The sequence below is a fragment of the Trichomycterus rosablanca genome, unplaced genomic scaffold (genome assembly GCF_030014385.1).
Source record: "Trichomycterus rosablanca isolate fTriRos1 unplaced genomic scaffold, fTriRos1.hap1 scaffold_204, whole genome shotgun sequence".
Classification (NCBI taxonomy): domain Eukaryota; kingdom Metazoa; phylum Chordata; class Actinopteri; order Siluriformes; family Trichomycteridae; genus Trichomycterus; species Trichomycterus rosablanca.
Genome location: NW_026947032.1, coordinates 17529 through 41541, shown reverse-complemented (window position 1 = coordinate 41541; position 24013 = coordinate 17529). Strand labels below are relative to the sequence as shown.

General features: G+C 37.6%; 35 non-coding genes and 1 pseudogene across 35 annotated transcripts; all 36 read right to left on the bottom strand.

Annotated features, from left to right (window-relative positions):
* Positions 1–2: 2 nt before the first annotated feature.
* On the bottom strand, positions 3–121 carry LOC134306600 (5S ribosomal RNA). The gene has a single exon (XR_010009339.1). It is a non-coding gene; the product is annotated as a 5S ribosomal RNA (ribosomal RNA).
* Positions 122–409: 288 nt separating this feature from the next.
* Positions 410–528, bottom strand: LOC134306657 (5S ribosomal RNA). Its single transcript, XR_010009377.1, has one exon. It is a non-coding gene; the product is annotated as a 5S ribosomal RNA (ribosomal RNA).
* A 316-nt stretch (positions 529–844) lies between these two features.
* LOC134306656 (5S ribosomal RNA) lies at positions 845–963 on the bottom strand. The gene has a single exon (XR_010009376.1). It is a non-coding gene; the product is annotated as a 5S ribosomal RNA (ribosomal RNA).
* A 316-nt stretch (positions 964–1279) lies between these two features.
* Positions 1280–1398, bottom strand: LOC134306655 (5S ribosomal RNA). Its single transcript, XR_010009375.1, has one exon. It is a non-coding gene; the product is annotated as a 5S ribosomal RNA (ribosomal RNA).
* A 6328-nt stretch (positions 1399–7726) lies between these two features.
* LOC134306654 (5S ribosomal RNA) lies at positions 7727–7845 on the bottom strand. Its single transcript, XR_010009374.1, has one exon. It is a non-coding gene; the product is annotated as a 5S ribosomal RNA (ribosomal RNA).
* A 295-nt stretch (positions 7846–8140) lies between these two features.
* Positions 8141–8259, bottom strand: LOC134306652 (5S ribosomal RNA). Its single transcript, XR_010009372.1, has one exon. It is a non-coding gene; the product is annotated as a 5S ribosomal RNA (ribosomal RNA).
* A 363-nt stretch (positions 8260–8622) lies between these two features.
* LOC134306651 (5S ribosomal RNA) lies at positions 8623–8741 on the bottom strand. Its single transcript, XR_010009371.1, has one exon. It is a non-coding gene; the product is annotated as a 5S ribosomal RNA (ribosomal RNA).
* Positions 8742–9045: 304 nt separating this feature from the next.
* On the bottom strand, positions 9046–9164 carry LOC134306599 (5S ribosomal RNA). Its single transcript, XR_010009338.1, has one exon. It is a non-coding gene; the product is annotated as a 5S ribosomal RNA (ribosomal RNA).
* A 316-nt stretch (positions 9165–9480) lies between these two features.
* On the bottom strand, positions 9481–9599 carry LOC134306650 (5S ribosomal RNA). The gene has a single exon (XR_010009370.1). It is a non-coding gene; the product is annotated as a 5S ribosomal RNA (ribosomal RNA).
* A 320-nt stretch (positions 9600–9919) lies between these two features.
* LOC134306598 (5S ribosomal RNA) lies at positions 9920–10038 on the bottom strand. Its single transcript, XR_010009337.1, has one exon. It is a non-coding gene; the product is annotated as a 5S ribosomal RNA (ribosomal RNA).
* Positions 10039–10326: 288 nt separating this feature from the next.
* Positions 10327–10445, bottom strand: LOC134306596 (5S ribosomal RNA). Its single transcript, XR_010009336.1, has one exon. It is a non-coding gene; the product is annotated as a 5S ribosomal RNA (ribosomal RNA).
* Positions 10446–10733: 288 nt separating this feature from the next.
* Positions 10734–10852, bottom strand: LOC134306649 (5S ribosomal RNA). The gene has a single exon (XR_010009369.1). It is a non-coding gene; the product is annotated as a 5S ribosomal RNA (ribosomal RNA).
* A 303-nt stretch (positions 10853–11155) lies between these two features.
* LOC134306648 (5S ribosomal RNA) lies at positions 11156–11274 on the bottom strand. Its single transcript, XR_010009368.1, has one exon. It is a non-coding gene; the product is annotated as a 5S ribosomal RNA (ribosomal RNA).
* Positions 11275–11657: 383 nt separating this feature from the next.
* On the bottom strand, positions 11658–11776 carry LOC134306647 (5S ribosomal RNA). The gene has a single exon (XR_010009367.1). It is a non-coding gene; the product is annotated as a 5S ribosomal RNA (ribosomal RNA).
* Positions 11777–12076: 300 nt separating this feature from the next.
* Positions 12077–12195, bottom strand: LOC134306595 (5S ribosomal RNA). Its single transcript, XR_010009335.1, has one exon. It is a non-coding gene; the product is annotated as a 5S ribosomal RNA (ribosomal RNA).
* Positions 12196–12503: 308 nt separating this feature from the next.
* LOC134306646 (5S ribosomal RNA) lies at positions 12504–12622 on the bottom strand. The gene has a single exon (XR_010009366.1). It is a non-coding gene; the product is annotated as a 5S ribosomal RNA (ribosomal RNA).
* A 312-nt stretch (positions 12623–12934) lies between these two features.
* LOC134306594 (5S ribosomal RNA) lies at positions 12935–13053 on the bottom strand. Its single transcript, XR_010009334.1, has one exon. It is a non-coding gene; the product is annotated as a 5S ribosomal RNA (ribosomal RNA).
* A 551-nt stretch (positions 13054–13604) lies between these two features.
* Positions 13605–13723, bottom strand: LOC134306645 (5S ribosomal RNA). The gene has a single exon (XR_010009365.1). It is a non-coding gene; the product is annotated as a 5S ribosomal RNA (ribosomal RNA).
* Positions 13724–14011: 288 nt separating this feature from the next.
* LOC134306593 (5S ribosomal RNA) lies at positions 14012–14130 on the bottom strand. The gene has a single exon (XR_010009333.1). It is a non-coding gene; the product is annotated as a 5S ribosomal RNA (ribosomal RNA).
* Positions 14131–14438: 308 nt separating this feature from the next.
* LOC134306644 (5S ribosomal RNA) lies at positions 14439–14557 on the bottom strand. Its single transcript, XR_010009364.1, has one exon. It is a non-coding gene; the product is annotated as a 5S ribosomal RNA (ribosomal RNA).
* A 320-nt stretch (positions 14558–14877) lies between these two features.
* Positions 14878–14996, bottom strand: LOC134306592 (5S ribosomal RNA). The gene has a single exon (XR_010009332.1). It is a non-coding gene; the product is annotated as a 5S ribosomal RNA (ribosomal RNA).
* Positions 14997–15571: 575 nt separating this feature from the next.
* LOC134306643 (5S ribosomal RNA) lies at positions 15572–15690 on the bottom strand. The gene has a single exon (XR_010009363.1). It is a non-coding gene; the product is annotated as a 5S ribosomal RNA (ribosomal RNA).
* A 304-nt stretch (positions 15691–15994) lies between these two features.
* Positions 15995–16113, bottom strand: LOC134306591 (5S ribosomal RNA). Its single transcript, XR_010009331.1, has one exon. It is a non-coding gene; the product is annotated as a 5S ribosomal RNA (ribosomal RNA).
* Positions 16114–16453: 340 nt separating this feature from the next.
* LOC134306641 (5S ribosomal RNA) lies at positions 16454–16572 on the bottom strand. The gene has a single exon (XR_010009361.1). It is a non-coding gene; the product is annotated as a 5S ribosomal RNA (ribosomal RNA).
* A 288-nt stretch (positions 16573–16860) lies between these two features.
* Positions 16861–16979, bottom strand: LOC134306621 (5S ribosomal RNA; annotated as a pseudogene).
* Positions 16980–17494: 515 nt separating this feature from the next.
* On the bottom strand, positions 17495–17613 carry LOC134306640 (5S ribosomal RNA). The gene has a single exon (XR_010009360.1). It is a non-coding gene; the product is annotated as a 5S ribosomal RNA (ribosomal RNA).
* A 455-nt stretch (positions 17614–18068) lies between these two features.
* On the bottom strand, positions 18069–18187 carry LOC134306639 (5S ribosomal RNA). The gene has a single exon (XR_010009359.1). It is a non-coding gene; the product is annotated as a 5S ribosomal RNA (ribosomal RNA).
* A 296-nt stretch (positions 18188–18483) lies between these two features.
* Positions 18484–18602, bottom strand: LOC134306590 (5S ribosomal RNA). Its single transcript, XR_010009330.1, has one exon. It is a non-coding gene; the product is annotated as a 5S ribosomal RNA (ribosomal RNA).
* A 276-nt stretch (positions 18603–18878) lies between these two features.
* Positions 18879–18997, bottom strand: LOC134306638 (5S ribosomal RNA). Its single transcript, XR_010009358.1, has one exon. It is a non-coding gene; the product is annotated as a 5S ribosomal RNA (ribosomal RNA).
* A 316-nt stretch (positions 18998–19313) lies between these two features.
* LOC134306637 (5S ribosomal RNA) lies at positions 19314–19432 on the bottom strand. The gene has a single exon (XR_010009357.1). It is a non-coding gene; the product is annotated as a 5S ribosomal RNA (ribosomal RNA).
* Positions 19433–19720: 288 nt separating this feature from the next.
* Positions 19721–19839, bottom strand: LOC134306588 (5S ribosomal RNA). The gene has a single exon (XR_010009328.1). It is a non-coding gene; the product is annotated as a 5S ribosomal RNA (ribosomal RNA).
* A 308-nt stretch (positions 19840–20147) lies between these two features.
* Positions 20148–20266, bottom strand: LOC134306636 (5S ribosomal RNA). Its single transcript, XR_010009356.1, has one exon. It is a non-coding gene; the product is annotated as a 5S ribosomal RNA (ribosomal RNA).
* A 296-nt stretch (positions 20267–20562) lies between these two features.
* On the bottom strand, positions 20563–20681 carry LOC134306587 (5S ribosomal RNA). The gene has a single exon (XR_010009327.1). It is a non-coding gene; the product is annotated as a 5S ribosomal RNA (ribosomal RNA).
* Positions 20682–21001: 320 nt separating this feature from the next.
* Positions 21002–21120, bottom strand: LOC134306635 (5S ribosomal RNA). The gene has a single exon (XR_010009355.1). It is a non-coding gene; the product is annotated as a 5S ribosomal RNA (ribosomal RNA).
* Positions 21121–21443: 323 nt separating this feature from the next.
* On the bottom strand, positions 21444–21562 carry LOC134306634 (5S ribosomal RNA). The gene has a single exon (XR_010009354.1). It is a non-coding gene; the product is annotated as a 5S ribosomal RNA (ribosomal RNA).
* Positions 21563–23737: 2175 nt separating this feature from the next.
* LOC134306633 (5S ribosomal RNA) lies at positions 23738–23856 on the bottom strand. Its single transcript, XR_010009353.1, has one exon. It is a non-coding gene; the product is annotated as a 5S ribosomal RNA (ribosomal RNA).
* Positions 23857–24013: the final 157 nt, after the last annotated feature.

Sequence of the window (24013 nt, the reverse complement as noted above, 5' to 3'; positions counted from 1 at the left end):
AAAGCTTACAGCACTCAGTATTCCCAGGCAGTCTCCCATCTAGGTACTGACTGAGCCCAACCCTGCTTGGCTTCTGAGATCGGACGAGATCAGGCATTCCCAAGGTGGTTTGGCCGTAAGCGAAAGAAGCTGGATTTAAAGGCCTGTTATAGCTAGTCAGCCAGCTATCTGAGTGCTAGCCAGCTATCTGGGCTGGAATTACATTGGAAGGCCTTTCATAGATTAGATAGATAGATAGATAGATAGATAGATAGATAGATAGATAGATAGATAGATAGATAGATAGATAGATAGATAGATAGATAGATAGATAGATAGATAGATAGATAGATAGATAGATAGATCCTTTATTATGCTAGCTAACTGCTAAATGACACTTCATGAATGGGGCTGAAACTCAAAAATAAAAAGCTTACAGCACTCAGTATTCCCAGGCAGTCTCCCATCTAGGTACTGACTGAGCCCAACCCTGCTTGGCTTCTGAGATCGGACGAGATCAGGCGTTCCCAAGGTGGTTTGGCCGTAAGCGAAAGAAGCTGGATTTAAAGGCCTGTTATAGCTAGTCAGCCAGCTATCTGAGTGCTAGCCAGCTATCTGGGCTGGAATTACATTGGAAGGCCTTTCATAGATTAGATAGATAGATAGATAGATAGATAGATAGATAGATAGATAGATAGATAGATAGATAGATAGATAGATAGATAGATAGATAGATAGATAGATAGATAGATAGATAGATAGATAGATAGATAGATAGATAGATAGATAGATAGATAGATCCTTTATTATGCTAGCTAACTGCTAAATGACACTTCATGAATGGGGCTGAAACTCAAAAATAAAAAGCTTACAGCACTCAGTATTCCCAGGCAGTCTCCCATCTAGGTACTGACTGAGCCCAACCCTGCTTGGCTTCTGAGATCGGACGAGATCAGGCGTTCCCAAGGTGGTTTGGCCGTAAGCGAAAGAAGCTGGATTTAAAGGCCTGTTATAGCTAGTCAGCCAGCTATCTGAGTGCTAGCCAGCTATCTGGGCTGGAATTACATTGGAAGGCCTTTCATAGATTAGATAGATAGATAGATAGATAGATAGATAGATAGATAGATAGATAGATAGATAGATAGATAGATAGATAGATAGATAGATAGATAGATAGATAGATAGATAGATAGATAGATAGATAGATAGATAGATAGATAGATAGATAGATAGATCCTTTATTATGCTAGCTAACTGCTAAATGACACTTCATGAATGGGGCTGAAACTCAAAAATAAAAAGCTTACAGCACTCAGTATTCCCAGGCAGTCTCCCATCTAGGTACTGACTGAGCCCAACCCTGCTTGGCTTCTGAGATCGGACGAGATCAGGCGTTCCCAAGGTGGTTTGGCCGTAAGCGAAAGAAGCTGGATTTAAAGGCCTGTTATAGCTAGTCAGCCAGCTATCTGAGTGCTAGCCAGCTATCTGGGCTGGAATTACATTGGAAGGCCTTTCATAGATTAGATAGATAGATAGATAGATAGATAGATAGATAGATAGATAGATAGATAGATAGATAGATAGATAGATAGATAGATAGATAGATAGATAGATAGATAGATAGATAGATAGATAGATAGATAGATAGATAGATAGATCCTTTATTATGCTAGCTAACTGCTAAATGACACTTCATGAATGGGGCTGAAACTCAAAAATAAAAAGCTTACAGCACTCAGTATTCCCAGGCAGTCTCCCATCTAGGTACTGACTGAGCCCAACCCTGCTTGGCTTCTGAGATCGGACGAGATCAGGCATTCCCAATTTCTCTTTTTTATTAACTTTTTTTACAAAATATCATTGTTTACAGACAGTTTTTAAAACAAAACACGTTACATAATATACATTTTTAAAAATTTCAGGTACATTTTTATTAAAGTGATCTAAAACACATTTTTAAAAACATGCACATTTCGATAGCTTGATTCTCAGTCCGTTCCAGGTTGGTTCCATAAAAGAGCTTTGTGTTACAAAGAGGTTTTCAAAAGTTTCTATTTCGTTTATCCTTTTAAAATGTTCAAAAAATAAATTAAAAAAATATTCAAATTTTTTTTCAAAAAGTACACACAATTTTATGTGGATGTTATTATATTTTTCTATGTTTCTTCTCGTGTATATTGTGTATTTTGCTATTATTAAAATTGTATTTAAAATTGTTGTATTTTTGCATTTTTGATGGTATCCGAATAAAAAGCTCATTTCCCACTGCCTATTGTCTATTTTTTCTTCTGTCAATTCGCTTATCATTCCCTTTAGTTTATCCATAAAACATTTTATTTCTTTACATTCTAAAAACATGTGTCTAAAATCTTCTGTTTTATTCTCTTTGCATAGTGTACAGTTTGGGTTGTCTTCCAATCCGATTTTGTGTAATTTTTCTCTGTCATATATACAATTGTGTTTAAGATAAAAGTTAAAATTTTCTAGTATTAAAAGTTTGGGACCTTTATATGTTTTCCATATCTCGTTTTCCTCTAGTTCTGGGTATATTTTTCTCCAATGCGCATTTGCTTTGGGTTTTACCCACGCTTTATTGACAAATATGTCATTAAACGTTCTCAAGGAGCAGCTGTTTAGATCGTTTTTTTGATTGCCTACTTTTACTTCGATTTTCATCCTTTCATTTCCTTCTTTGTTTTCTATTCTTTGTAACCATTCTTTGGGTATTGCTTGTTTTAGCGTTTCATATTGTTTTTCGATGATATCTGTGTTTATTGTTTTATCTTTTCCTTCCAAGAAGTCAATTATTGCCTGTGTTGGGAGAAATCCTGGTCTATATTCGTACAAGACGTCTTTAATTTGTTTTATTTCTGCTTCGTACCAATGTTTAAAATACGGTGTCTTTTCTTTAAAACAGATCTGCTTGTTTAAAAAAATGGGTTGCTCTAAAAGATTTTTTCTCCCTTTTATTTTGTATATTATATTCTCCATAAAATCCCCCCACGCTCTAAAAACCTCTTTGTAAAACTCTGGAACGTTTTGAAACATGTTTTCTTTCAATTCCATGCATAAAATATTCTCATTCATTTCCCCTCCAGCACATTTATTTATATAAAAATTAAAAACCCATTTCCATATTTGTTCTTCTTCGTTCAAAAATTTTTTAATTATTTTAACTCTTAGGCTCTGTTTTCTAATAAATAAATCTAAAAGTCCCAACCCTCCTCCTTCTTTTTTCCCAATTATAGTGTCGTAAGCTATTTTAGCCGGTTTTCCGTCCCATAAAAAATTTAAAACTGAGCTTTTAACTCTTTTTAAAACCCACATCGGGATGTTGACGACCCCCGCCGCATACCACATTTTGGATAAAAATAGTGCATTTAAAACTAAAACTTTACCTTTTATATACAAGTTCCTTCTTTTCCACATGTTTAGTTTTCTTTGCATTTTATCTAAAGTTTCTTCCCATATAATATCCGTTATTTTATTTTCATCTTCTCCTATGTTTATTCCTAGAATTTTTATTTTTTCCTTCACCTCTGTAAAAGCTATATTTACTGGTAGTATTTCTGCATCGCTTATCCTCATGTATTGCGTTTTTTCTTTGTTCACAAAAGCTCCCGATCCTTTACAATATTGATTTAACACATGTATCGCCCTGTTTACGCTTTCTGTGTCTTTCAGTATGAGGGTGGTGTCGTCAGCATATTGAAATATTTTTTCCTGATTTTTGTTATTTTCTATATTTATTCCTCTTATTCCACTACTTGCTTTTATTGCTAGACCTAACGGTTCAGCGACCAGTGAGTATAATAATGCTGAGAGTGGACATCCTTGCCGTATGGATCTTGATAACTGAATAAAATCCGTTAGGTACCCGTTCACTTTTATACAGCTATATGAATTCATGTAAAGACATTTTAACCATTTTGTAAAATCATTCCCAAACCCAAACCGTTTTAATGTTTCAAATAAATAATTGTGGTTTACTCTATCAAATGCTTTCTCAAAGTCTATGCTTATTAGATACCCTTTGGTTTTTTGTGTTTTCATATACCATATTGTGTCCCTTATGTTACTAATTGTATCTGAAATGTCTCTATTTAATACGCCATATGCTTGATTGGTTTCTATTATACTAGGCAGTACCGTTTTTAGTCTATTTGCTAGTATCTTTGCTAGTATTTTATAATCTGTATTTAGCATGCTTATTGGCCTATAATTTTTTAAGTCCGTCTTGTCTCCTTTCTTCTTATATATTAATTTAATCAAACCTTTTTTCATCTGTTGCGAGACTTCTCCTATTTTGTGTATTTCATTGAATAATTTAGATAAAATTGGCACTAAAATGTCTTTAAAAGTTTTATAAAATTCTATTGTTAACCCATCTAGACCTGGACTTTTTTTATTTTCCATTCTGTTCATCGCTTCTTCTATCTCTTTTTCCTCAATTTTTTGATCACACATCTTTTTGTCTTCTTCCTGTATTTTTGTTTTGATTTGTGTTAATAAAAATTCTTTTCCTTTTTCATCTATCTCTGTTTTTTTGAATAGGTGTGTATAAAATCTATGTATTTCTTTTAAAATTCCCTCTGTTGTTTTGATCTCTTCTCCATTTTCTGTTTTTAATGCTTTTATTTCGTCTGTTTTTTGCCGTGCTTTCTCTAGCTCAAAAAAATATTTTGTGCATCTCTCCCCTTTTAACATATATTCTGCTTTACTTCTAATCATTGCCCCTTTGTATCTTTCCTCTTCTAATTTTTTTATTTTTTCTTCTAGTTTTAAGATTTCTTTTATGTCTCCTCTTCCGCTTTCTACTTTTTTAAGTTCTTTTTCTAACTTTTCTTTTTTCCAGTTTTCTAGTTGTCTTTTGATTCGTTTGATTTTAGTTCCGTATTTTATTGTATATTTTTTAATATCATATTTTATGTTATCCCACCATACTAGAATTTCTTTATCATATAAAACATCTGTTTTGCTATTTTCGATTATGTTTTTTATTTCTGTTTTAAAAATCTCATCTTTTAGATGATCTGCATTAAAAATCCATACTCCCGGTCCTCTTATCATTTCATTAAAATCTATTTTTATGTTTATAAAATTGTGATCACTAAAATTATATTTTCCATATTCCACTTTTTCTATATATTGCTTCATATTGTTGGGAACTAACACAAAATCTATTCTGCTTTGTTTTCGTTTATCTAGGTACCATTCTTCTCTGGAGTATATTCTTTCTTCTTTATTCTTTTGTCTCCATATGTCTTCTAGACTATGTTTTATCATTAACGCTCTTAACTGTTCTCTTCCTGTATCCGATCTAAACACCATTTGCTCATTTATGTCCAGTTTATTTAAAACCGTATTAAAATCCCCTATTAATATCGTTTCTTTCCATTTTTCCATTAGTAAACTAAGTTTTTTAAAAAAGCTTTCTTTTTCATTAACATTGTTTGGTGCGTGTATTGTACATATGTTGATTTGTCTATCTTTATATTCTGCCGTTATGGCTAAAACTCGTCCCTTTTCATCTGCGTATATTGTCTTGACATTTTCTAAAATATCTTTTTTAATTAAAATAGCTACCCCTCCTCTTTTATTGTCTTGACTATTATGTATAAAAATACCGTTCCATTCTTTACTTAAACTGTTTGCTGTTTTATTGTCCCAGAATGTTTCTTGTATACATAATATATCTGTTTTTTCTGTTATATGTAAAAGTCTTTTAAAATTTGTATAATCTGAGAGACCCCTTGTGTTTATCGATGTTATAAAAAGGGTACTCATTAAAAACGGAAAGAATAAAAAAGATAAAATTATTTTGTTCATTGTATTATTCTAATAGTTCTTCAGTTAAAATATCGAACATACCGGTTCTTTCTAACCATTTGTCTTTTGAAGTCTCTCTTCTTTTTCTTTGTTTTTCCAGCGCACCGGCAAGATTTGGTTGAAATTTTACTTTCCTTTTAGTCCCTTCGGCTCCTTTGTTCTGTTGCTTTTTACTTCTCTCCTTTTCTGTATCTTTGTTTTCAGTCTCATTTGTATTGTCCATGTCCATTCTTTCTTCTTCCACCTCTCTTTCCGCGCAGTTGTCTGTCATAGGATCTGTTTGTTGTTCTGTGTCCATTTCTTGTATTTTTTGAGCACTGGTGTACTCATCTTTTCCTTTGTTGTCCTCCTGATTATGTTGTTGTCCTCCTGATTATGTAGTTTCTCCTCTTCTTCTTGCGTTGTCAATCTTTCGTTATTGCTCTCCTCTTCTGTTTTTCTGTGCTGAATGTTGTGTTCTTTTCCTTCCCCGTTCTCTTGTTCTTTTTCTTTCTCTATTTCTTCTTCATCCGTACATGTACAGCTTATTAGGGCATGGTTACAGTCTGGACATTTAATTGCTTTACAGTATTTAGCAAAATGCCCTTGCTCCATACATTCCCGACACACTAGATTTGGACAGTCTTTTATTAGGTGTCCTGTTCCTGCACACAATCTGCATAGTCTTATCTGTCCATCATGTATCACTCTGAAATATTGTAATCCCTCCGCCGTTTCAATTTTTGTGCTGTATGGTAGTGATGTTATTTCTTTGGGGAATTTAACTTTTAAAAACCGAGTCCCATCCGCTATTGTTGTTCCCGGATAAAATCTTCTCCTTATTGGTAGACTTGGTGTTACTCCCCATGCTAAAAGTTTATCTAAAATAATCTTGTCTTCCAAGTATGCCGGTAAATTTAAAAAGGATACAGTCATTTCACTGCAACAAAGTCTTCTTATGTCACATAATCTTCCTTTTATCATTAATCCATCCAGTAGTTTTAGACAATCTTCTTCAGTTTGTAGTGTCGCCTCGAATTCTTTGTTTTGTCTGTATCTGACGGCCAGCAGCTTTCCAAAACCAATCTCTTCGTTTATTGCTTTTATTATTTCGGTTGCCGTAACTTCTTGCAGGTTACTTACATCCACAATTATCGTAGCTTCTTTCTTGTATTCGTACCTTTGCTTTTGTGTGTTACTTCTTTTTTCTTTTTGGTATCCTTTCCTTCCATCGTGCATTTCTCTTGTTTCAAGATCCATTTCCTTTCTTTCGTCGTTAATCTTTTCCGTAGTCGTTTGTTCCTCGCTGTTTTCGTTATTCTTAGGTCCGTCCGCGTTCTGCTTCTTGTTTAAATCAAAGTCCTTCTCTCGTTGTCCATTGTCCGTTCCGAGTTCTTTATCCGTAGAGTAGTCCATTGTGCAAAAAGAGATGTTCTCCCCAAGTCACCAAAGTGCTGGGGAGCTTCCACTGCAGCAAAGTCTGTGTTTGTTTGGCGTATAGAGTTGTTATTAATCCAGATAATAATTGAAGAAAAATACCAAACAATGTGGGAGAGCCTTTCTCCCCCGTCTGCACCTTGTACTTCCTTCTCACTCCGTGGGCGTGGTCAGGCGTTCCCAAGGTGGTTTGGCCGTAAGCGAAAGAAGCTGGATTTAAAGGCCTGTTATAGCTAGTCAGCCAGCTATCTGAGTGCTAGCCAGCTATCTGGGCTGGAATTACATTGGAAGGCCTTTCATAGATTAGATAGATAGATAGATAGATAGATAGATAGATAGATAGATAGATAGATAGATAGATAGATAGATAGATAGATAGATAGATAGATAGATAGATAGATAGATAGATAGATAGATAGATAGATAGATAGATAGATCCTTTATTATGCTAGCTAACTGCTAAATGACACTTCATGAATGGGGCTGAAACCCAAAAATAAAAAGCTTACAGCACTCAGTATTCCCAGGCAGTCTCCCATCTAGGTACTGACTGAGCCCAACCCTGCTTGGCTTCTGAGATCGGACGAGATCAGGCGTTCCCAAGGTGGTTTGGCCGTAAGCGAAAGAAGCTGGATTTAAAGGCCTGTTATAGCTAGTCAGCCAGCTATCTGAGTGCTAGCCAGCTATCTGGGCTGGAATTACATTGGAAGGCCTTTCATAGATGGATAGATAGATAGATAGATAGATAGATAGATAGATAGATAGATAGATAGATAGATAGATAGATAGATAGATAGATAGATAGATAGATAGATAGATAGATAGATAGATAGATAGATAGATAGATAGATCCTTTATTATGCTAGCTAACTGCTAAATGACACTTCATGAATGGGGCTGAAACCCAAAAATAAAAAGCTTACAGCACTCAGTATTCCCAGGCAGTCTCCCATCTAGGTACTGACTGAGCCCAACCCTGCTTGGCTTCTGAGATCGGACGAGATCAGGCGTTCCCAAGGTGGTTTGGCCGTAAGCGAAAGAAGCTGGATTTAAAGGCCTGTTATAGCTAGTCAGCCAGCTATCTGAGTGCTAGCCAGCTATCTGGGCTGGAATTACATTGGAAGGCCTTTCATAGATAGATAGATAGATAGATAGATAGATAGATAGATAGATAGATAGATAGATGGATAGATAGATAGATAGATAGATAGATAGATAGATAGATAGATAGATAGATAGATAGATAGATAGATAGATAGATAGATAGATAGATAGATAGATAGATAGATAGATAGATAGATAGATAGATAGATAGATAGATAGATAGATAGATCCTTTATTATGCTAGCTAACTGCTAAATGACACTTCATGAATGGGGCTGAAACTCAAAAATAAAAAGCTTACAGCACTCAGTATTCCCAGGCAGTCTCCCATCTAGGTACTGACTGAGCCCAACCCTGCTTGGCTTCTGAGATCGGACGAGATCAGGCGTTCCCAAGGTGGTTTGGCCGTAAGCGAAAGAAGCTGGATTTAAAGGCCTGTTATAGCTAGTCAGCCAGCTATCTGAGTGCTAGCCAGCTATCTGGGCTGGAATTACATTGGAAGGCCTTTCATAGATTAGATAGATAGATAGATAGATAGATAGATAGATAGATAGATAGATAGATAGATAGATAGATAGATAGATAGATAGATAGATAGATAGATAGATAGATAGATAGATAGATAGATAGATAGATAGATAGATAGATAGATCCTTTATTATGCTAGCTAACTGCTAAATGACACTTCATGAATGGGGCTGAAACTCAAAAATAAAAAGCTTACAGCACTCAGTATTCCCAGGCAGTCTCCCATCTAGGTACTGACTGAGCCCAACCCTGCTTGGCTTCTGAGATCGGACGAGATCAGGCATTCCCAAGGTGGTTTGGCCGTAAGCGAAAGAAGCTGGATTTAAAGGCCTGTTATAGCTAGTCAGCCAGCTATCTGAGTGCTAGCCAGCTATCTGGGCTGGAATTACATTGGAAGGCCTTTCATAGATTAGATAGATAGATAGATAGATAGATAGATAGATAGATAGATAGATAGATAGATAGATAGATAGATAGATAGATAGATAGATAGATAGATAGATAGATAGATAGATAGATAGATAGATAGATAGATAGATAGATAGATAGATAGATAGATCCTTTATTATGCTAGCTAACTGCTAAATGACACTTCATGAATGGGGCTGAAACTCAAAAATAAAAAGCTTACAGCACTCAGTATTCCCAGGCAGTCTCCCATCTAGGTACTGACTGAGCCCAACCCTGCTTGGCTTCTGAGATCGGACGAGATCAGGCGTTCCCAAGGTGGTTTGGCCGTAAGCGAAAGAAGCTGGATTTAAAGGCCTGTTATAGCTAGTCAGCCAGCTATCTGAGTGCTAGCCAGCTATCTGGGCTGGAATTACATTGGAAGGCCTTTCATAGATTAGATAGATAGATAGATAGATAGATAGATAGATAGATAGATAGATAGATAGATAGATAGATAGATAGATAGATAGATAGATAGATAGATAGATAGATAGATAGATAGATAGATAGATAGATAGATAGATAGATAGATAGATAGATAGATAGATCCTTTATTATGCTAGCTAACTGCTAAATGACACTTCATGAATGGGGCTGAAACTCAAAAATAAAAAGCTTACAGCACTCAGTATTCCCAGGCAGTCTCCCATCTAGGTACTGACTGAGCCCAACCCTGCTTGGCTTCTGAGATCGGACGAGATCAGGCATTCCCAAGGTGGTTTGGCCGTAAGCGAAAGAAGCTGGATTTAAAGGCCTGTTATAGCTAGTCAGCCAGCTATCTGAGTGCTAGCCAGCTATCTGGGCTGGAATTACATTGGAAGGCCTTTCATAGATTAGATAGATAGATAGATAGATAGATAGATAGATAGATAGATAGATAGATAGATAGATAGATAGATAGATAGATAGATAGATAGATAGATAGATAGATAGATAGATAGATAGATAGATAGATCCTTTATTATGCTAGCTAACTGCTAAATGACACTTCATGAATGGGGCTGAAACTCAAAAATAAAAAGCTTACAGCACTCAGTATTCCCAGGCAGTCTCCCATCTAGGTACTGACTGAGCCCAACCCTGCTTGGCTTCTGAGATCGGACGAGATCAGGCATTCCCAAGGTGGTTTGGCCGTAAGCGAAAGAAGCTGGATTTAAAGGCCTGTTATAGCTAGTCAGCCAGCTATCTGAGTGCTAGCCAGCTATCTGGGCTGGAATTACATTGGAAGGCCTTTCATAGATTAGATAGATAGATAGATAGATAGATAGATAGATAGATAGATAGATAGATAGATAGATAGATAGATAGATAGATAGATAGATAGATAGATAGATAGATAGATAGATAGATAGATAGATAGATCCTTTATTATGCTAGCTAACTGCTAAATGACACTTCATGAATGGGGCTGAAACCCAAAAATAAAAAGCTTACAGCACTCAGTATTCCCAGGCAGTCTCCCATCTAGGTACTGACTGAGCCCAACCCTGCTTGGCTTCTGAGATCGGACGAGATCAGGCGTTCCCAAGGTGGTTTGGCCGTAAGCGAAAGAAGCTGGATTTAAAGGCCTGTTATAGCTAGTCAGCCAGCTATCTGAGTGCTAGCCAGCTATCTGGGCTGGAATTACATTGGAAGGCCTTTCATAGATGGATAGATAGATAGATAGATAGATAGATAGATAGATAGATAGATAGATAGATAGATAGATAGATAGATAGATAGATAGATAGATAGATAGATAGATAGATAGATAGATAGATAGATAGATAGATAGATAGATAGATCCTTTATTATGCTAGCTAACTGCTAAATGACACTTCATGAATGGGGCTGAAACCCAAAAATAAAAAGCTTACAGCACTCAGTATTCCCAGGCAGTCTCCCATCTAGGTACTGACTGAGCCCAACCCTGCTTGGCTTCTGAGATCGGACGAGATCAGGCGTTCCCAAGGTGGTTTGGCCGTAAGCGAAAGAAGCTGGATTTAAAGGCCTGTTATAGCTAGTCAGCCAGCTATCTGAGTGCTAGCCAGCTATCTGGGCTGGAATTACATTGGAAGGCCTTTCATAGATAGATAGATAGATAGATAGATAGATAGATAGATAGATAGATAGATAGATAGATAGATGGATAGATAGATAGATAGATAGATAGATAGATAGATAGATAGATAGATAGATAGATAGATAGATAGATAGATAGATAGATAGATAGATAGATAGATAGATAGATAGATAGATAGATAGATAGATAGATAGATAGATAGATAGATAGATAGATAGATAGATCCTTTATTATGCTAGCTAACTGCTAAATGACACTTCATGAATGGGGCTGAAACTCAAAAATAAAAAGCTTACAGCACTCAGTATTCCCAGGCAGTCTCCCATCTAGGTACTGACTGAGCCCAACCCTGCTTGGCTTCTGAGATCGGACGAGATCAGGCGTTCCCAAGGTGGTTTGGCCGTAAGCGAAAGAAGCTGGATTTAAAGGCCTGTTATAGCTAGTCAGCCAGCTATCTGAGTGCTAGCCAGCTATCTGGGCTGGAATTACATTGGAAGGCCTTTCATAGATTAGATAGATAGATAGATAGATAGATAGATAGATAGATAGATAGATAGATAGATAGATAGATAGATAGATAGATAGATAGATAGATAGATAGATAGATAGATAGATAGATAGATAGATAGATAGATAGATAGATCCTTTATTATGCTAGCTAACTGCTAAATGACACTTCATGAATGGGGCTGAAACTCAAAAATAAAAAGCTTACAGCACTCAGTATTCCCAGGCAGTCTCCCATCTAGGTACTGACTGAGCCCAACCCTGCTTGGCTTCTGAGATCGGACGAGATCAGGCATTCCCAAGGTGGTTTGGCCGTAAGCGAAAGAAGCTGGATTTAAAGGCCTGTTATAGCTAGTCAGCCAGCTATCTGAGTGCTAGCCAGCTATCTGGGCTGGAATTACATTGGAAGGCCTTTCATAGATTAGATAGATAGATAGATAGATAGATAGATAGATAGATAGATAGATAGATAGATAGATAGATAGATAGATAGATAGATAGATAGATAGATAGATAGATAGATAGATAGATAGATAGATAGATAGATAGATAGATAGATAGATCCTTTATTATGCTAGCTAACTGCTAAATGACACTTCATGAATGGGGCTGAAACTCAAAAATAAAAAGCTTACAGCACTCAGTATTCCCAGGCAGTCTCCCATCTAGGTACTGACTGAGCCCAACCCTGCTTGGCTTCTGAGATCGGACGAGATCAGGCGTTCCCAAGGTGGTTTGGCCGTAAGCGAAAGAAGCTGGATTTAAAGGCCTGTTATAGCTAGTCAGCCAGCTATCTGAGTGCTAGCCAGCTATCTGGGCTGGAATTACATTGGAAGGCCTTTCATAGATTAGATAGATAGATAGATAGATAGATAGATAGATAGATAGATAGATAGATAGATAGATAGATAGATAGATAGATAGATAGATAGATAGATAGATAGATAGATAGATAGATAGATAGATAGATAGATAGATAGATAGATAGATAGATCCTTTATTATGCTAGCTAACTGCTAAATGACACTTCATGAATGGGGCTGAAACTCAAAAATAAAAAGCTTACAGCACTCAGTATTCCCAGGCAGTCTCCCATCTAGGTACTGACTGAGCCCAACCCTGCTTGGCTTCTGAGATCGGACGAGATCAGGCATTCCCAAGGTGGTTTGGCCGTAAGCGAAAGAAGCTGGATTTAAAGGCCTGTTATAGCTAGTCAGCCAGCTATCTGAGTGCTAGCCAGCTATCTGGGCTGGAATTACATTGGAAGGCCTTTCATAGATAGATAGATAGATAGATAGATAGATAGATAGATAGATAGATAGATAGATAGATAGATAGATAGATAGATAGATAGATAGATAGATAGATAGATAGATAGATAGATAGATAGATAGATAGATAGATAGATAGATAGATAGATAGATAGATAGATAGATAGATAGATAGATAGATAGATAGATAGATAGATAGATAGATAGATAGATAGATAGATAGATAGATAGATAGATAGATAGATAGATAGATAGATAGATAGATAGATAGATAGATAGATAGATAGATAGATAGATAGATAGATAGATAGATAGATAGATAGATAGATAGATAGATAGATAGATAGATAGATAGATAGATAGATAGATAGATAGATAGATAGATAGATAGATCCTTTATTATGCTAGCTAACTGCTAAATGACACTTCATGAATGGGGCTGAAACTCAAAAATAAAAAGCTTACAGCACTCAGTATTCCCAGGCAGTCTCCCATCTAGGTACTGACTGAGCCCAACCCTGCTTGGCTTCTGAGATCGGACGAGATCAGGCGTTCCCAAGGTGGTTTGGCCGTAAGCGAAAGAAGCTGGATTTAAAGGCCTGTTATAGCTAGTCAGCCAGCTATCTGAGTGCTAGCCAGCTATCTGGGCTGGAATTACATTGGAAGGCCTTTCATAGATTAGATAGATAGATAGATAGATAGATAGATAGATAGATAGATAGATAGATAGATAGATAGATAGATAGATAGATAGATAGATAGATAGATAGATAGATAGATAGATAGATAGATAGATAGATCCTTTATTATGCTAGCTAACTGCTAAATGACACTTCATGAATGGGGCTGAAACTCAAAAATAAAAAGCTTACAGCACTCAGTATTCCCAGGCAGTCTCCCATCTAGGTACTGACTGAGCCCAACCCTGCTTGGCTTCTGAGATCGGACGAGATCAGGCATTCCCAAGGTGGTTTGGCCGTAAGCGAAAGAAGCTGGATTTAAAGGCCTGTTATAGCTAGTCAGCCAGCTATCTGAGTGCTAGCCAGCTATCTGGGCTGGAATTACATTGGAAGGCCTTTCATAGATTAGATAGATAGATAGATAGATAGATAGATAGATAGATAGATAGATAGATAGATAGATAGATAGATAGATAGATAGATAGATAGATAGATAGATAGATAGATAGATAGATAGATAGATAGATAGATAGATAGATAGATAGATCCTTTATTATGCTAGCTAACTGCTAAATGACACTTCATGAATGGGGCTGAAACTCAAAAATAAAAAGCTTACAGCACTCAGTATTCCCAGGCAGTCTCCCATCTAGGTACTGACTGAGCCCAACCCTGCTTGGCTTCTGAGATCGGACGAGATCAGGCGTTCCCAAGGTGGTTTGGCCGTAAGCGAAAGAAGCTGGATTTAAAGGCCTGTTATAGCTAGTCAGCCAGCTATCTGAGTGCTAGCCAGCTATCTGGGCTGGAATTACATTGGAAGGCCTTTCATAGATTAGATAGATAGATAGATAGATAGATAGATAGATAGATAGATAGATAGATAGATAGATAGATAGATAGATAGATAGATAGATAGATAGATAGATAGATAGATAGATAGATAGATAGATAGATAGATAGATAGATAGATAGATAGATAGATAGATCCTTTATTATGCTAGCTAACTGCTAAATGACACTTCATGAATGGGGCTGAAACTCAAAAATAAAAAGCTTACAGCACTCAGTATTCCCAGGCAGTCTCCCATCTAGGTACTGACTGAGCCCAACCCTGCTTGGCTTCTGAGATCGGACGAGATCAGGCATTCCCAAGGTGGTTTGGCCGTAAGCGAAAGAAGCTGGATTTAAAGGCCTGTTATAGCTAGTCAGCCAGCTATCTGAGTGCTAGCCAGCTATCTGGGCTGGAATTACATTGGAAGGCCTTTCATAGATAGATAGATAGATAGATAGATAGATAGATAGATAGATAGATAGATAGATAGATAGATAGATAGATAGATAGATAGATAGATAGATAGATAGATAGATAGATAGATAGATAGATAGATAGATAGATAGATAGATAGATAGATAGATAGATAGATAGATAGATAGATAGATAGATAGATAGATAGATAGATAGATAGATAGATAGATAGATAGATAGATAGATAGATAGATAGATAGATAGATAGATAGATAGATAGATAGATAGATAGATAGATAGATAGATAGATAGATAGATAGATAGATAGATAGATAGATAGATAGATAGATAGATAGATAGATAGATAGATAGATAGATAGATAGATAGATAGATAGATAGATAGATAGATAGATAGATAGATAGATAGATAGATCCTTTATTATGCTAGCTAACTGCTAAATGACACTTCATGAATGGGGCTGAAACTCAAAAATAAAAAGCTTACAGCACTCAGTATTCCCAGGCAGTCTCCCATCTAGGTACTGACTGAGCCCAACCCTGCTTGGCTTCTGAGATCGGACGAGATCAGGCGTTCCCAAGGTGGTTTGGCCGTAAGCGAAAGAAGCTGGATTTAAAGGCCTGTTATAGCTAGTCAGCCAGCTATCTGAGTGCTAGCCAGCTATCTGGGCTGGAATTACATTGGAAGGCCTTTCATAGATTAGATAGATAGATAGATAGATAGATAGATAGATAGATAGATAGATAGATAGATAGATAGATAGATAGATAGATAGATAGATAGATAGATAGATAGATAGATAGATAGATAGATAGATAGATAGATAGATAGATAGATCCTTTATTATGCTAGCTAACTGCTAAATGACACTTCATGAATGGGGCTGAAACTCAAAAATAAAAAGCTTACAGCACTCAGTATTCCCAGGCAGTCTCCCATCTAGGTACTGACTGAGCCCAACCCTGCTTGGCTTCTGAGATCGGACGAGATCAGGCATTCCCAAGGTGGTTTGGCCGTAAGCGAAAGAAGCTGGATTTAAAGGCCTGTTATAGCTAGTCAGCCAGCTATCTGAGTGCTAGCCAGCTATCTGGGCTGGAATTACATTGGAAGGCCTTTCATAGATTAGATAGATAGATAGATAGATAGATAGATAGATAGATAGATAGATAGATAGATAGATAGATAGATAGATAGATAGATAGATAGATAGATAGATAGATAGATAGATAGATAGATAGATAGATAGATAGATAGATAGATAGATAGATAGATAGATAGATAGATAGATAGATAGATCCTTTATTATGCTAGCTAACTGCTAAATGACACTTCATGAATGGGGCTGAAACTCAAAAATAAAAAGCTTACAGCACTCAGTATTCCCAGGCAGTCTCCCATCTAGGTACTGACTGAGCCCAACCCTGCTTGGCTTCTGAGATCGGACGAGATCAGGCGTTCCCAAGGTGGTTTGGCCGTAAGCGAAAGAAGCTGGATTTAAAGGCCTGTTATAGCTAGTCAGCCAGCTATCTGAGTGCTAGCCAGCTATCTGGGCTGGAATTACATTGGAAGGCCTTTCATAGATTAGATAGATAGATAGATAGATAGATAGATAGATAGATAGATAGATAGATAGATAGATAGATAGATAGATAGATAGATAGATAGATAGATAGATAGATAGATAGATAGATAGATAGATAGATCCTTTATTATGCTAGCTAACTGCTAAATGACACTTCATGAATGGGGCTGAAACTCAAAAATAAAAAGCTTACAGCACTCAGTATTCCCAGGCAGTCTCTCATCTAGGTACTGACTGAGCCCAACCCTGCTTGGCTTCTGAGATCGGACGAGATCAGGCATTCCCAAGGTGGTTTGGCCGTAAGCGAAAGAAGCTGGATTTAAAGGCCTGTTATAGCTAGTCAGCCAGCTATCTGAGTGCTAGCCAGCTATCTGGGCTGGAATTACATTGGAAGGCCTTTCATAGATAGATAGATAGATAGATAGATAGATAGATAGATAGATAGATAGATAGATAGATAGATAGATAGATAGATAGATAGATAGATAGATAGATAGATAGATAGATAGATAGATAGATAGATAGATAGATAGATAGATAGATAGATAGATAGATAGATAGATAGATAGATAGATAGATAGATAGATAGATAGATAGATAGATAGATAGATAGATAGATAGATAGATAGATAGATAGATAGATAGATAGATAGATAGATAGATAGATAGATAGATAGATAGATAGATAGATAGATAGATAGATAGATAGATAGATAGATAGATAGATAGATAGATAGATAGATAGATAGATAGATCCTTTATTATGCTAGCTAACTGCTAAATGACACTTCATGAATGGGGCTGAAACTCAAAAATAAAAAGCTTACAGCACTCAGTATTCCCAGGCAGTCTCCCATCTAGGTACTGACTGAGCCCAACCCTGCTTGGCTTCTGAGATCGGACGAGATCAGGCGTTCCCAAGGTGGTTTGGCCGTAAGCGAAAGAAGCTGGATTTAAAGGCCTGTTATAGCTAGTCAGCCAGCTATCTGAGTGCTAGCCAGCTATCTGGGCTGGAATTACATTGGAAGGCCTTTCATAGATAGATAGATAGATAGATAGATAGATAGATAGATAGATAGATAGATAGATAGATAGATAGATAGATAGATAGATAGATAGATAGATAGATAGATAGATAGATAGATAGATAGATAGATAGATAGATAGATAGATAGATAGATAGATAGATAGATAGATAGATAGATAGATAGATAGATAGATAGATAGATAGATAGATAGATAGATAGATAGATAGATAGATAGATAGATAGATAGATAGATAGATAGATAGATAGATAGATAGATAGATAGATAGATAGATAGATAGATCCTTTATTATGCTAGCTAACTGCTAAATGACACTTCATGAATGGGGCTGAAACTCAAAAATAAAAAGCTTACAGCACTCAGTATTCCCAGGCAGTCTCCCATCTAGGTACTGACTGAGCCCAACCCTGCTTGGCTTCTGAGATCGGACGAGATCAGGCGTTCCCAAGGTGGTTTGGCCGTAAGCGAAAGAAGCTGGATTTAAAGGCCTGTTATAGCTAGTCAGCCAGCTATCTGAGTGCTAGCCAGCTATCTGGGCTGGAATTACATTGGAAGGCCTTTCATAGATTAGATAGATAGATAGATAGATAGATAGATAGATAGATAGATAGATAGATAGATAGATAGATAGATAGATAGATAGATAGATAGATAGATAGATAGATAGATAGATAGATAGATAGATAGATAGATAGATCCTTTATTATGCTAGCTAACTGCTAAATGACACTTCATGAATGGGGCTGAAACTCAAAAATAAAAAGCTTACAGCACTCAGTATTCCCAGGCAGTCTCCCATCTAGGTACTGACTGAGCCCAACCCTGCTTGGCTTCTGAGATCGGACGAGATCAGGCATTCCCAAGGTGGTTTGGCCGTAAGCGAAAGAAGCTGGATTTAAAGGCCTGTTATAGCTAGTCAGCCAGCTATCTGAGTGCTAGCCAGCTATCTGGGCTGGAATTACATTGGAAGGCCTTTCATAGATTAGATAGATAGATAGATAGATAGATAGATAGATAGATAGATAGATAGATAGATAGATAGATAGATAGATAGATAGATAGATAGATAGATAGATAGATAGATAGATAGATCCTTTATTATGCTAGCTAACTGCTAAATGACACTTCATGAATGGGGCTGAAACTCAAAAATAAAAAGCTTACAGCACTCAGTATTCCCAGGCAGTCTCCCATCTAGGTACTGACTGAGCCCAACCCTGCTTGGCTTCTGAGATCGGACGAGATCAGGCGTTCCCAAGGTGGTTTGGCCGTAAGCGAAAGAAGCTGGATTTAAAGGCCTGTTATAGCTAGTCAGCCAGCTATCTGAGTGCTAGCCAGCTATCTGGGCTGGAATTACATTGGAAGGCCTTTCATAGATTAGATAGATAGATAGATAGATAGATAGATAGATAGATAGATAGATAGATAGATAGATAGATAGATAGATAGATAGATAGATAGATAGATAGATAGATAGATAGATAGATAGATAGATAGATAGATAGATAGATAGATAGATAGATAGATCCTTTATTATGCTAGCTAACTGCTAAATGACACTTCATGAATGGGGCTGAAACTCAAAAATAAAAAGCTTACAGCACTCAGTATTCCCAGGCAGTCTCCCATCTAGGTACTGACTGAGCCCAACCCTGCTTGGCTTCTGAGATCGGACGAGATCAGGCGTTCCCAAGGTGGTTTGGCCGTAAGCGAAAGAAGCTGGATTTAAAGGCCTGTTATAGCTAGTCAGCCAGCTATCTGAGTGCTAGCCAGCTATCTGGGCTGGAATTACATTGGAAGGCCTTTCATAGATTAGATAGATAGATAGATAGATAGATAGATAGATAGATAGATAGATAGATAGATAGATAGATAGATAGATAGATAGATAGATAGATAGATAGATAGATAGATAGATAGATAGATAGATAGATCCTTTATTATGCTAGCTAACTGCTAAATGACACTTCATGAATGGGGCTGAAACTCAAAAATAAAAAGCTTACAGCACTCAGTATTCCCAGGCAGTCTCCCATCTAGGTACTGACTGAGCCCAACCCTGCTTGGCTTCTGAGATCGGACGAGATCAGGCATTCCCAAGGTGGTTTGGCCGTAAGCGAAAGAAGCTGGATTTAAAGGCCTGTTATAGCTAGTCAGCCAGCTATCTGAGTGCTAGCCAGCTATCTGGGCTGGAATTACATTGGAAGGCCTTTCATAGATTAGATAGATAGATAGATAGATAGATAGATAGATAGATAGATAGATAGATAGATAGATAGATAGATAGATAGATAGATAGATAGATAGATAGATAGATAGATAGATAGATAGATAGATAGATAGATAGATAGATAGATAGATCCTTTATTATGCTAGCTAACTGCTAAATGACACTTCATGAATGGGGCTGAAACTCAAAAATAAAAAGCTTACAGCACTCAGTATTCCCAGGCAGTCTCCCATCTAGGTACTGACTGAGCCCAACCCTGCTTGGCTTCTGAGATCGGACGAGATCAGGCGTTCCCAAGGTGGTTTGGCCGTAAGCGAAAGAAGCTGGATTTAAAGGCCTGTTATAGCTAGTCAGCCAGCTATCTGAGTGCTAGCCAGCTATCTGGGCTGGAATTACATTGGAAGGCCTTTCATAGATTAGATAGATAGATAGATAGATAGATAGATAGATAGATAGATAGATAGATAGATAGATAGATAGATAGATAGATAGATAGATAGATAGATAGATAGATAGATAGATAGATAGATAGATAGATAGATAGATCCTTTATTATGCTAGCTAACTGCTAAATGACACTTCATGAATGGGGCTGAAACTCAAAAATAAAAAGCTTACAGCACTCAGTATTCCCAGGCAGTCTCCCATCTAGGTACTGACTGAGCCCAACCCTGCTTGGCTTCTGAGATCGGACGAGATCAGGCATTCCCAAGGTGGTTTGGCCGTAAGCGAAAGAAGCTGGATTTAAAGGCCTGTTATAGCTAGTCAGCCAGCTATCTGAGTGCTAGCCAGCTATCTGGGCTGGAATTACATTGGAAGGCCTTTCATAGATTAGATAGATAGATAGATAGATAGATAGATAGATAGATAGATAGATAGATAGATAGATAGATAGATAGATAGATAGATAGATAGATAGATAGATAGATAGATAGATAGATAGATAGATAGATAGATAGATAGATAGATAGATAGATAGATAGATCCTTTATTATGCTAGCTAACTGCTAAATGACACTTCATGAATGGGGCTGAAACCCAAAAATAAAAAGCTTACAGCACTCAGTATTCCCAGGCAGTCTCCCATCTAGGTACTGACTGAGCCCAACCCTGCTTGGCTTCTGAGATCGGACGAGATCAGGCGTTCCCAAGGTGGTTTGGCCGTAAGCGAAAGAAGCTGGATTTAAAGGCCTGTTATAGCTAGTCAGCCAGCTATCTGAGTGCTAGCCAGCTATCTGGGCTGGAATTACATTGGAAGGCCTTTCATAGATGGATAGATAGATAGATAGATAGATAGATAGATAGATAGATAGATAGATAGATAGATAGATAGATAGATAGATAGATAGATAGATAGATAGATAGATAGATAGATAGATAGATAGATAGATAGATAGATAGATAGATAGATAGATAGATAGATAGATCCTTTATTATGCTAGCTAACTGCTAAATGACACTTCATGAATGGGGCTGAAACCCAAAAATAAAAAGCTTACAGCACTCAGTATTCCCAGGCAGTCTCCCATCTAGGTACTGACTGAGCCCAACCCTGCTTGGCTTCTGAGATCGGACGAGATCAGGCGTTCCCAAGGTGGTTTGGCCGTAAGCGAAAGAAGCTGGATTTAAAGGCCTGTTATAGCTAGTCAGCCAGCTATCTGAGTGCTAGCCAGCCCAGCTATCTGAGTGCTAGCCAGCTATCTGGGCTGGAATTACATTGGAAGGCCTTTCATAGATAGATAGATAGATAGATAGATAGATAGATAGATAGATAGATAGATAGATAGATAGATAGATAGATAGATAGATAGATAGATAGATAGATAGATAGATAGATAGATAGATAGATAGATAGATAGATAGATAGATAGATAGATAGATAGATAGATAGATAGATAGATAGATAGATAGATACAGTGTATCACAAAAGTGAGTACACCCCTCACATTTCTGCAGATATTTAAGTATATCTTTTCATGGGACAACACTGACAAAATGACACTTTGACACAATGAAAAGTAGTCTGTGTGCAGCTTATATAGTCTGTGTGCAGCTTATATAACAGTGTAAATTTATTCTTTCCTCAAAATAACTCAATATACAGCCATTAATGTCTAAACCACCGGCAACAAAAGTGAGTACACCCCTTAGTGAAAGTTCCTGAAGTGTCAATATTTTGTGTGGCCACCATTATTTCCCAGAACTGCCTTAACTCTCCTGGGCATGGAGTTTACCAGAGCTTCACAGGTTGCCACTGGAATGCTTTTCCACTCCTCCATGACGACATCACGGAGCTGGCGGATATTCGAGACTTTGCGCTCCTCCACCTTCCGCTTGAGGATGCCCCAAAGATGTTCTATTGGGTTTAGGTCTGGAGACATGCTTGGCCAGTCCATCACCTTTACCCTCAGCCTCTTCAATAAAGCAGTGGTCGTCTTAGAGGTGTGTTTGGGGTCATTATCATGCTGGAACACTGCCCTGCGACCCAGTTTCCGGAAGGAGGGGATCATGCTCTGCTTCAGTATTTCACAGTACATATTGGAGTTCATGTGTCCCTCAATGAAATGTAACTCCCCAACACCTGCTGCACCCATGCAGCCCCAGACCATGGCATTCCCACCACCATGCTTGACTGTAGGCATGACACACTTATCTTTGTACTCCTCACCTGATTGCCGCCACACATGCTTGAGACCATCTGAACCAAACAAATTAATCTTGGTCTCATCAGACCATAGGACATGGTTCCAGTAATCCATGTCCTTTGTTGACATGTCTTCAGCAAACTGTTTGCGGGCTTTCTTGTGTAGAGACTTCAGAAGAGGCTTCCTTCTGGGGTGACAGCCATGCAGACCAATTTGATGTAGTGTGCGGCGTATGGTCTGAGCACTGACAGGCTGACCCCCCACCTTTTCAATCTCTGCAGCAATGCTGACAGCACTCCTGCGCCTATCTTTCAAAGACAGCAGTTGGATGTGACGCTGAGCACGTGCACTCAGCTTCTTTGGACGACCAATGCGAGGTCTGTTCTGAGTGGACCCTGCTCTTTTAAAACGCTGGATGATCTTGGCCACTGTGCTGCAGCTCAGTTTCAGGGTGTTGGCAATCTTCTTGTAGCCTTGGCCATCTTCATGTAGCGCAACAATTCGTCTTTTAAGATCCTCAGAGAGTTCTTTGCCATGAGGTGCCATGTTGGAACTTTCAGTGACCAGTATGAGAGAGTGTGAAGCTCTCACTACTAAATTGAACACACCTGCTCCCTATGCACACCTGAGACCTAGTAACACTTACAAATCACATGACATTTTGGAGGGAAAATGACAAGCAGTGCTCAATTTGGACATTTAGGGGTGTAGTCTCTTAGGGGTGTACTCACTTTTGTTGCCGGTGGTTTAGACATTAATGGCTGTATATTGAGTTATTTTGAGGGAAGAATAAATTTACACTGTTATATAAGCTGCACACAGACTACTTTTCATTGTGTCAAAGTGTCATTTTGTCAGTGTTGTCCCATAAAAAGATATACTTAAATATCTGCAGAAATGTGAGGGGTGTACTCACTTTTGTGATACACTGTAGATAGATAGATAGATAGATAGATAGATAGATAGATAGATAGATAGATAGATAGATAGATAGATAGATAGATAGATAGATAGATAGATAGATAGATAGATAGATAGATAGATAGATAGATAGATAGATAGATAGATAGATAGATCCTTTATTATGCTAGCTAACTGCTAAATGACACTTCATGAATGGGGCTGAAACTCAAAAATAAAAAGCTTACAGCACTCAGTATTCCCAGGCAGTCTCCCATCTAGGTACTGACTGAGCCCAACCCTGCTTGGCTTCTGAGATCGGACGAGATCAGGCGTTCCCAAGGTGGTTTGGCCGTAAGCGAAAGAAGCTGGATTTAAAGGCCTGTTATAGCTAGTCAGCCAGCTATCTGAGTGCTAGCCAGCTATCTGGGCTGGAATTACATTGGAAGGCCTTTCATAGATTAGATAGATAGATAGATAGATAGATAGATAGATAGATAGATAGATAGATAGATAG